The sequence below is a fragment of the Ictalurus punctatus genome, chromosome 7 (genome assembly GCF_001660625.3).
Source record: "Ictalurus punctatus breed USDA103 chromosome 7, Coco_2.0, whole genome shotgun sequence".
NCBI classification, from domain to species: domain Eukaryota; kingdom Metazoa; phylum Chordata; class Actinopteri; order Siluriformes; family Ictaluridae; genus Ictalurus; species Ictalurus punctatus.
The window spans coordinates 9489419-9501323 of record NC_030422.2 but is presented as its reverse complement, the minus strand read 5'-3'; positions in this window follow the sequence as shown (position 1 = coordinate 9501323).

The window sequence follows — 11905 nt, the reverse complement described above, 5'->3', positions numbered from 1 at the left end:
CACATCCATTTATACATTTGTTTTCATGTGCGAGTTTTATGTAGGAGCGGGAATGCGGCAGTAATAAATCTCTGGCACAGCTGAGCGTAGCTTATTCATGAGACGCTTTGCCGTGACAACACAAATGTATTATAAATGATAATGACATCTAATATAGGGTCCTAATGGATTGGTTTCAGCATGGCAACACAGCTAATGAACATTAGCGATTTTGATTCCGGGTTAATTAAGCGTTTGTTGGGCACATGCAGCCTAATGACCTTGATGTCGACAGCACGCACATCTAATTATCATTCGACCATGTACTTTCTTGAGTGGCCTATTTTTCACAGTTTAGCGTCAATTATGTGCCATTGTGCGACGTTTCGGGACATTGTAATTAACCTTTTGCCCTCTGAGATGTCAGAATCGCATTGTTTTTTAAATGAAAGGCCATGTTAAACACTGGATTCAGTTATGCATTGCGAAAGCTAATCAGAGGACGTCAGACTATTTTGAACAAAAAGTGGATGTAAACAGATATCCTTAATTCCTTAAGGCTTCATTAATCTGAGCATTTGCCTCTAATAAGACTGTAGACTGATATATGCTGATAAATTTTAAATTCTGATTGCGAAGGTGTGGTTTCGTTTTCTATAACAGAGACTTCACGGCAAGACAAAGGAACAGGACTAAGAACAGGTGCCCACATTAGTGAGCAGACCAATGACAAGGCAAGGACAAAGGGCAAGGAGATAGAAGCAAAAAAACAAAACAAACGCTCACATTAAGTCAATTCTTAGAGTTAAATAATCTTTCGATGAGCCATATAACTGATTTATTAGCTTATCTGAGTACAATTAAAGGAATAGATGGCTTTTTATTAGCAAACATAATGAGATCTACTCACTCTATATAATATCTATCTACCTGTATCACTGGCTAATTACGATCACGTTTTGGTCTTTGGGATAATAATATAATTCTTAGAATCCTCTTTTAGACACCACACAGACACACACATACAGAAAAAGCCTGCCGTATGACCTATAAGAGCTGCCTCGGTCCACTGAGCCAGCTGGCACTGGCACAAGTAAAGGGATTGAGGTCCCAGCAGAACCTGCTATCCTGCGATATAATCTTTCGTCGTCTGATCCGGCACAGGTTTTTAGACGGCACAAAAACCCTGATTCGAGCCCCTTTCAGTCCCTGCGATCACGTTGCACTGACTTATCGGGGTCATGGTAGGTCAAACTAGCACAATACATGAATACAGAGAAGGGTGTAGGCACTCAAGTATGGAACGAAGCACTCTGGGATTGAGCAGTCCCTCTGGAACCATCCAAAGCTCATATGACCCACGTCTGGGAGGCTTGTGTTCAGGATTTTTTCCCAACTTCTTTTCTGGCTATACTAGACAGCGCTGTGTTTCGTACATTGGAGAATCAGGATAGCCATGATTCAAGTACGAAATTGTGCATGCTACAAGTGCTCTTACTATGAGTGTACAAACTCATTCTGTCAGGTAAAATCCATGACAAACGTTTGCCATCATCAGTAAACAGTCCATTAGATGTGCTTAATGTGCACACTAGTCATCTTCATATGACACAGCAAATTATGGCCCTGATTTACTAAGGCATACTTTAGATAATTTAACATATTTATTATTTAGACTTTGACTTAATAAACAGTATGGAAACTGGCTGCTGCAAAGTTAACACTTGCCCCATGGTAGTACTAATTTACGCATGCAAGCTCGGTCCTCAAAGTGACTTTTAGGCTTCACGTCCCAGATGAACGTACAAAAGGAGGCAAAATGTGCCATTTTGTTCAGGTAAAAGATTGCAGATCATCTGTAGACTGTTAGTTTTTACGTACACATGTACTTTTAATAAATCATGTCTATGAGTATTATGTACCCATCCCATCAAACTACCTTGAGGTATATAACCAAACTATTGTCCTACCTGAAGTGTGTTGAGGAATTTAATGAATGCGCTGCATATTCAAGATGTTCACAATAGTGCAATAAGTAGTGAACAGGCTGCAATTTATGAAATTGTAACCTTATGATAATGTAACCGAGAAACTAGGGAAGGTCGCTGCTATTAGCAGACATACATATACAAGGCAACAGGGAATAGGACAGAAATAAAGATGTTAAGAGATACCATATGCCTCTAGCTCACTAAGGCATTCAAGTGAATTATTTTGTTTCTGTGTCTACAGAACATATGGCACTTGTCATGATTTCCTGTGCACTTTCAGGTTGGACAGCAGAGACAGAGCCATTGTAATGATAGCATCTTTGACAGCAGTGTGACAGGAGCTGCTGCTGAGGCTCTGATAGACAGCAGAAGCAAGCTCACACCAGAACTCATGTATCACAAATACACAGATGTCAGCTGACATCACCAATGATGGTGGATTGTTACAGGACAGCAATACATAACATCTAATGCTTTCTGTTAAATGCAAGATTTCCAACAGTTCATCAACTCAATTTACAAATGGTCATAAAACAGCTTTAAAGAAATTCAGATGTAGGTCCTTAATGAGCAAGTCAACGGTGTCAGTGTTGAGGAAAAACTCCCTGACACAACATAAGGAAGAAACCTGGAGAATCGGAAGGGAAACCGTCCTGTTCTGGGTGACACCAGATAGTCGGATTATAAATCATTAAAGTATACAGGTGTAGACGATTAAGGACATACAATACTAAGGGTGTTGAAAGCATGTTCAGTATGAGCAGATTGTGATTAAGATTAATGGGGTGAAAACAGCACAATCTTTATTATTACAGCAGCAGTTTATAGGTTCAAACTTACAGTATCCAGGTGAGATGATCCACTAATGCAAGGCTGAGATTTGGGCATGAAAAGCTATTAAAACTATTTAGGATTCACTTAGAGGGCATGATTCTGAGGAACATAATTTTCATACATAATTTTCTGTAATAAAATATTTGCAGTATCATTAGGGAATTGACAAAATCCAGAAATAATCAATGGCGTAAATATTTTACCTGCAAATGCCTTGTGGCGTGAAAAAGGAACGTCACTACCAAAATGAGTCCAAACTGCAACATATATATATAGAAAGCTGTTGCACAGGAGTAGTAACTCAGTGACAATGACAGAGAATGCAAGCATAGCAGAGTGACAAGCTATCCATCTAGACTCCAAGATCTCATTATTCCATGTCTCTCTCCGATAGCATAGAAGCAAGAGGCTTAATTCTGATCCGTGCTCATGTAACACAGTTGAAACCCCACAAAGCCAAGACAAAGCTCTATGTGGATGAGACGTGAATCCAACTTGGTCTTAGAATGAGAGAGTCTAGTTTCGAGATGTTTTCTGTAATGACTTGGACTTGTCTCATAGTTATTGGTATTACTACTTGGACTTTGTCTCGGGCATTTCTCTTGGGCATCTCGCCACATATAGTCTTGGTCTCAACTGAGAGTAATAGGCGTCATGTTCGTTTTCACATGCAATAATTCCTTCTCCATCCATCCATCCATCCATCCATCTATCCATGCTTGGCGCTTGGAGCCTATCCCAGGGATCTCGGGGCACAAGGCAAACAACACCTTGGACCAGGTGCCAACCCATTTCAGGGCATAATCGCATACACATTCACACGCTACAGATAATTTGAAATGCCAATCAACCTACAATGCAAATCTTTGGGCTGGGGGAGGAAACCCCTGAAGCATAGAACATGCAAACTCCAAGCACACAGGGCAGAGGCAGGACTTAAACCCCCAGCCCCGAAGATGTGAGGCAAATGTACTAACCGCTAAGCCACCGTGCCCTAGTATCGAATGCTGACTTGCTTTCTTTTGGACTCGATCTCTTCTTGGCCACAACCCCCCTTAAGTCAAAGTCTTGACATGACCCCTTCTAGTCATGGTCTTGGACTTGACAATGGCAGTCTTGAATACAGCCCCACAGAGATGACCTCATCATGCAGAGAGCTTTTCAGTGTCTCCAGATCCAGTGCCGGTCCACTTCCCAAGAAATGCCAGCAAGTAAGGCAAAGGAGAGGAGAGTGCGTACACTGAATTCAAGAACTGGCAGAGGTTTACAGCAAGCAAGACACCACCAAACTCCCACCATACTGACCCTGACATTGTGCCTTAGACATTCTGCCAGGGGAACACTCACATCTACCTTTTATCCATTAAAGAGATTGCTGCTTCTACATGGAGAAAAAGGGACGGAGGACTCTATCTATTACCAAAGACTAAACCAGGTGACAAAGAAACACATCATCAAATTGCACAGAAACAATTGCACTGAGCAAAAATTTTCACTAAAGTCAACCTGAGGAACTTTGTACATACCAAGGAGCGAAACATGTAGAAGAATTCTGAATATCTGGTGATGCCATGTGGCTTGGTGAACACCCCATCTATAATTCTAGTCCTTTGTCAATTATGTGCTCTGAGACATCAAGTAGGGGTTTACACTGATGTCATCTTGGTGTATATAGGGTGCTAATAATTATGTATGACACTATTATCTCTGTGTTAGGAAATATATTACAGTATAATTTAACCGAGACCCAAGTGCAACATCCCAAACCAAAAATAAGTGTCATCATTCATCTAGTTAAGACAAGATTGAGGAGAGCAAATTGGACACTGTGCTGGCAGGGGATGAATAAATATAGGACACTATCTCCACTCGATGATGTAGATTTGTTTTGAATAAAAGTGACAAACCATGTCATGAATAGTGCTATGTCATATAAAAATAAGTTAGGATACAAAACTCCTTTCAAACCTATTATCCACTCAGAGAGATGCCAATTGGTAGATGACAACATATCGAAGTCATTCCATCCATCAAATTTTGTCCATGCAAGAGATGGGATTTTTTGGGGGCTGATAGCTGTGGTAGGCAGCACACTGTTGTCAGACAGACACCTACACATACACTCCTGCTATCAACATAGACAAGATAATGATTTGAATTTTACAGAAATTACCAGGTCTTACCCTTGTTTCAATGGATAATCTCACCTGGATACAGCTTCTAAGGCAGTTGCCTAATTCAGAGAAACATCAAACTTTCCCTGAATATAAATATTACACTACAGTGCTAATGTGAGACATTGCTGAGCCCTGGCATTTATATTTGAGCTCCTGCGGTCCCATGTGCTGTCCAGAGCTGGAAGTCCTCGAGCAAGCATCTGGCCATGCTCTTAATGAGAAAGTAGATACAGGGCTTTTTCTCATTAAGAAGGGAATGTTCTCTTTGGAGCATTTCAAGTCACAATAGCAAGCTTTACACACATACGTGCGCTGTGTTCATCATCCCAGATTACTGAGAGGTGTGTGTGTGACTGGGGACTGGTCCAAACTGGGTGATTGACAGAAGTAATGACACCATTTTCCATACACTGAGATAACAAAGACCTAATGGAACATACAGCTTGTCTGAATGTACGTATTAGACATGTATGATAGATATATGCACGTGTAATGAAGACACTCTAATCGTTGAGAGTTACAGAAAGATTGCTAATCCTGTGCGACTGAAGGATACTGTAAATACTACAGAAGTCCTTCAGCAACATAACTTAACAGACACAATGTCCCATCTGAATAGTACATATGGTGATGTTTTCATCATGAGTGAAGCTCAACAATGTTAGAGAGCCTGGGAGTAGAGTTTTTGCTTCTCTGAATCGAGAGGAGCCAGTTAAGGTACTTTGGGCAATCTACATGGATGCCCCTAGTCAGCTAGTCAGCTCCCGGTGGAAATAATTCAAGCACAGAACGATGGGAAGACGCAGGACCCACTGGAGTAATTATATCTCACAGTTGGCTTGGGATCTCTTGTCTGGGGATCCCTTAGGAGGAGCTGGATGTTTTGAAAACTAGAGAAAGACTGGGTTGACTTTTTCAGCCTGTTGCCTGGTTGCTGTAACCCCAATCAGGTAAAGCTATAAAAAAAAATATAGATCCATACCAGTCATAAAATGGTTATTATTCCAATAGTCCACTTTTTTAAGCTTCTGTTGAAATATGTAACACCAAATATCACAAGTAGAGAAACAGAATCATGCCTGAATAAGATATATATATATATATATATATATATATATATATATATATATATATATATATATATATATATATATATATATATATATATATATATATATATATATAATGGTTCAAGTCGTCGAACAGGAGTACTCAAGGTAGTGAATGGTTTTTCACTAGATGGCACTAGTTTGCCATACTTCCTCTAGAGCTCCCACCAAGCCTGGCAGTCTCACTTCATTGGTTGCTAGCTTATCTCACACACACATAGAGACACACACATACAGTACACACTAGACGGTAATACTTAAGAGGCTGAAGTCCTTGGTGTGGCTTAGTGGGATCTTAAAGCTCTTACATGGTCACATGCATTTGTTGATGTATCACCACATCTAATTAAAAAAAACTTACAGCCTACTGCTTTTCTGTTCATTAGTCCTGGTGTCCTTACAAGAAATAAGAAGGACGCTAGAGATGCATGATGTGTAAATGTATATATGAATATATGATATTGCCTGAGGAGACAAAGAAACATTTATGGGATTGGAGAAGAGATTTGGACAGGTGGATAGAGAGAGAGAGAGAGAGAGAGAGAAAGAGAGAGAGAGAGAGAGAGAGAGTGCAAGCCAGGACATTAAGGCCCACATATGGTGTGTGATTTAATCTGAAATAAGGTTGCAGTTTTTTTTTGGTGGAAATATTTCTGTGTATGTGATAGCTGGCAAACAAAGTGTGAGACTGTGAGTCCTTAAAGCTGGGACAGAACCAAATAGACAGGCCTGAACTAGTCCCAGTGTTGATGACTGTCTGTCTCTCTCTCTCTCTCTCTCTCTCTCTTTCTCTCTCTCTGTGTGTGTGTGTGTGTGTGTGTGTGTGTGTCTCTCTCTCTCTCTCTCTCTCTCTCTCACACACACACACACACACACACACTCACTGTAATTGATTTAACAATTACATAGCTATAAATTACATGAACATGCATTTGTTCAGTTCAGTCAGAAGATTAATTCACCATGTGTGCTTGTTTGCATCTTCAAATATACGACATGCTCAGGGCAAATGATACAATGAATCAGACTTTGAGGCACATCATCACACACCATGGATTAAATCATTAACAATGGAAATTTCCACTGTTATTCATCTCGGATGGACCTGATTACCATATTTCATATCCCATTCCTTCGTGCGAATGCCTAAATGGTCGGGGTCCTTTATGCAATCCCAAATATTTACTAATCATTAGGGAAACCTATGGTTGCCTCAGCATGAATTGAATAATAATTCAGTTTGAAGACATGTTTTTGATTTGCAGATATCATTTTCTGCAAAACTGTAGTCAAATGATTTTTTAAAAATTGTGACATTAAAATACTTACCGTAATGATAGACCTCATTAGCGTTAAAAATAATCCTCAATAAAGACAAGGTTTCCAAACAAACCTGATCATCGTGCTATTCTGATACAAGAAAGCGAACATAAATACGTAGTGATTGATAACCGTTAACAGTTTGCAGCTGCCTTATTATGTTTTGTTGCTTTGCTACATTATTAAAATGCCATTGTCGCATGAAAGCCCAAGCAGAAATGTACAAATACAAGAGATGGATCATTTCAGCCAGTGCTGTATTGGATTTCTGAGAGGCAGATTTTGTTTGAAGTAAATAGTACATTGAGAAAAACAGACCATGGATGTTAGTGTTTATTTGTTTATGCTGGATCGTGTTTCTGATTGGATCGTGTTGCTGATCGTGTTTCTGATTATGCACTATTACACTATTAGTAGACATATTCTGCACATTATATATATATATGCGCACTAAATATATGTAAGAATTTATAATAAAATTCTATAAAAATATAAACATCACAACAGTCCCTTACCTTGCCAACACAGCTCACCATCTCCTGAATTCCTGTTATTTGGTCATTTCCTGTTTCATGTCTACTACTTCTAAACCACATCATGCAGCTGTTAAACGCGAAGTCTTGCCCTTCCTACCTGAGCTGTATTTTGCATTAACCATGTGACCTGTTTGACTTCTCTTTTGGATTCCCCTCGTTGGTTTGACGTTTAACACCATTGTTGTTTTTAACCTCCGCCTGCTTAACGATTGCGTAAGTTTTACTACATGGATCCTAACAACTCGGCTGAGCCTGCTTTGTTACAATAAAGTAAATATCCAAAATGAAAATGATGCATTCTTATTTAAGGTTTAAAAAAAAATTGTAGTTCAATATCTGAAAATTACGGAATTGTCCGATTAAACCTTATAATTAATTTGTAAGGGTTTGATATGTAAATCAAACACAGACACCATTAAGCTTTCTATAGCTGTTTTAGCACTTCTCGGTTACAATGTAATTTAAAAGCCGTGAAAGGTTCACCAAAGGCTGATGCTTTATTTGATGGGGACTCAGTATGTAATTATGATGTAAGCATGGTGAGTGATTAGTTAATTACTGTGCATTATTATGTTGGCTGATCAGCTAACTGCAGCATTTTGGTGTACCCAGAAAATCAACTTAAGCAGGTCTAAATACAAATAAGGTAGACTACTGTAACGCTTTGTTTGCTGGAGTAAAATGTAATTTACTGTTAGCCAGTTCATAGTTGCATCAGTAATCCAGACCTCAGGAGGTGTGTAGCCATACAATCTTTCTTAATGGCACTCCAGGAAACTCAGTCAATGCATATTTTAGAATTAATGAAGCACAAACTAACTTACTGTAACTACATTCATCAGTCCTATTTCAGTTGTTTTCCATCTACTACACTTTATTAATTTACTACATTGGAATTGATTGGCCTTCCTGGATAAGAGAAAGCAAACAATGGGACCCAGCTAAAAAGTATGGTAAAAGCACTTATTTAAAATAGCAGCTGTAAATAGCAGCTTTATTTACCCTCCTCCATGCTGTTTGCACGTATGGGACACTTAGAGTCAAATGTACTAGTTTGCACACCCTTAGGACAGAATCAGGGGCAGTTCAACAGGGGCTGGGTGGGTGTTGTGCTTGGCCCCCTTAAAATGTCAATGAGTTGACTGAGTTTGTGTAAATTTACATAATTGAACCTTGATTTACTTTAGTGAGCCCATTTATTTATTATTTAAATGACATACATTAAAAAATACATTTTTGTGAAAGTCAGTCATTTGATATTACTGACCTGAAAGAAATAATCAAAACAAACTTTCACTACCCTGTCAATTTTACTCTTTTATTGAGTTTTATGGGCATCACTAAATCAGTAGTAATCCGTGTTTCTGCTCTGTAATTTACGGCTGATTGGTATTTATCAACATACGCATGTGAGCACAAAGAAAACCAGCTTTACTGAAACATTTGTAAATATGAATAGGACATTACTTTACTAAAAGATTGATAAATGAGATCGGTTGTCTGTTAAGCTGCAAATAAGGAACAGTCAGAAGAAGACGATTCCAGCTAATAGGCTACCTAACCCTCAAGATACCTTGGTAGCTGCTCAGGCTGTTGTACAACCTAACTCCCCTCTCGCTTGCTGGTTTCATTACAGATGACCTTGTAGTGGGCTAGGAGCTGCAGCCTGCCAGAGTAAGAAGACAAACAGCCTGGAAGGGTTTCATTTACCACTTTGTTTTCAGAGAAGCTTCAGCACACTCCAGGCTTCCCCTCTGAGTATTTCACTCCTCTGAAAGTTATTACGTTAATTCATCCATCATCGCAGAAGCCTTGATCCTAGATCGTGCTCTTGTCCAGCACCCATCTTTGCTGCTCATGTCCTGACCTCTTCTTGGCCTTGCTTCTCCCTTGAGATGTCTGATTTTAGCTTGACCTGGAACCTAATGAAAGATATTCTATCAAAGGCTTAGAAGGAGTACTTTAGAAAAGCACTGACAATGAAAGACTGAATACTGTACTTGTTTCCGGTAAGAGATCTCGTCAATGTCTGTTCTGTAGTATTTATTTGTTCTCTTATTTGGCAATACTTTGACGATTTGTTGTATATGGCACCAGTAGGAGTGCATTTACAGTAAAAGGGCCTACAGCAAGGCTTTATCAAACTTTTAAGTTCACAAAATTCAACTCAGAGACCTCTAAATTTGTCAAGTCTCACTACCCCCTTCAACTGGTCCCATTAGCCACCAAATAACTCTGGGGTTGGTTCTGAAGCTGGATCTTCAGAGTAGGGCTGTAGTCAAGTCTGCTAATTGCCAAGTCCATGACAAGTCCAAGACCAGGACTAGCCGAGATTGAATCAACACAAAGTCTTAAGGGGGTCAAGTCAAGATTGAGACTGAAAACCCTACAATCATTTTTGGTGCCTTTACTTCAACTAGTTGGCTTCATTTGTGCATCGTGTCAATAATTAGGCTATTTAGAAGAAGCAATTACTTCTTGTTAAACTTTGTGTATAAGAAAAGAAAAGACATCACAAACATTATTTTTTTTTACAAACTCTTGGTCGAGACCAAGACCATATATAACAAGACAACCCTAAGCCAATACAGAAAATGGCTCAGGGCTAAATTTGAGTCCTATAGCTCTACTTGGTGATGCCATGTAACCTGGCTAATGTGCCATCCAATCTGATGTTCTTCAGTTTTACGTCCAATCTAATTGTGACATATGCCAAACACACCTACTCCTAGAAGCTCCAGCAGATAGCCCAGTTGGGATGCTTTTGGGGGGTTTGCACGGAATGTGCCTTTGTAAACCCTAACCATGTACCCAAACTTTCTCTCCCTGTCTCTTGCATAGATCAGCTAGATGCCTTCTAGTCCGTTGCTCATTCAATAATGCAACAGTTATTGGCTTGCATGGTTCAGAATGTGCTATAAATCTGGTATTTATGGTTTCATCATGTACATTTTTCTATGGTTTGAGTAATAGAAACATGGAATATTTTCCCAAGATTTAAGAGCAGTTAAGACATGATGAATATGTTATGATTTTAACTAGCCCAATGGCATTTGGACCTAAGAAAATATAGAGCTGATGTCAATTTCCATGAATCTGATTGCTACATCTCTCTCTCTCTCTCTCTCTCTCTCTCTCTCTCTCTCGTTCAAAAAGCTCAGTTGCTGATTAAGAGGCAGAATGCTTATTTATCTGGTTGCTCTGATTCAGGAGCAGATTGCTGGACCTCAGTTGAACTCTGTTAAACCATGTATAATTGCTTGATGCATGTCACCTATTGTTTGGCCCATCATTTTCTTTTCCTTTTTTTTTTTTTTTTTTTTTTTTTGCATTTCCCCCATTTACATGCACAAGGACTCGATTTGTGCTGCAGTCACATTACCAAAACCCATTACCACTTGGGCTTTGGGAAAGGACACACACTGACACACTCATCACCACTCATCATTGCTCAGCCTGACAGCACTCACTACCAAGAGAACAAATCTGAATCATTTTTTAATCATGTGCTGATACTTCAAAGCACACGTATATGTAAGGATGTGTAGAAATGTAGAAAAAAAAACCATATACCGTATACAAATTCAATGTAGTATTTAATAAAATGCAAAAATGTATTTTAGTACAGAACAACCCAACTGTCATGTTTAATTTTTACTCCCCAGTACATCGGAAATTTTATTGAATTTTCATCGCAGCCATTAACCGAATTAATAAATTAATAAATAAAAGAAAAGGGACCAATCCATCTCTGGGGTACTGCTCTCAGTTGGGTATGAGTGTGTGAACCTGAGCCTATTCATGTACACACACACACACAAACACACATGAACACACAACACTTTCACTGAGCTCTGATTCTCTTAGGGAGGTCAAGGAGGGGTGAAGTGAGTGAGAGAATGTGTGTGTGTGTATGTAAAGTGTGAATGGGGTAAAGAATGAAGCTGACACTTGTCTTA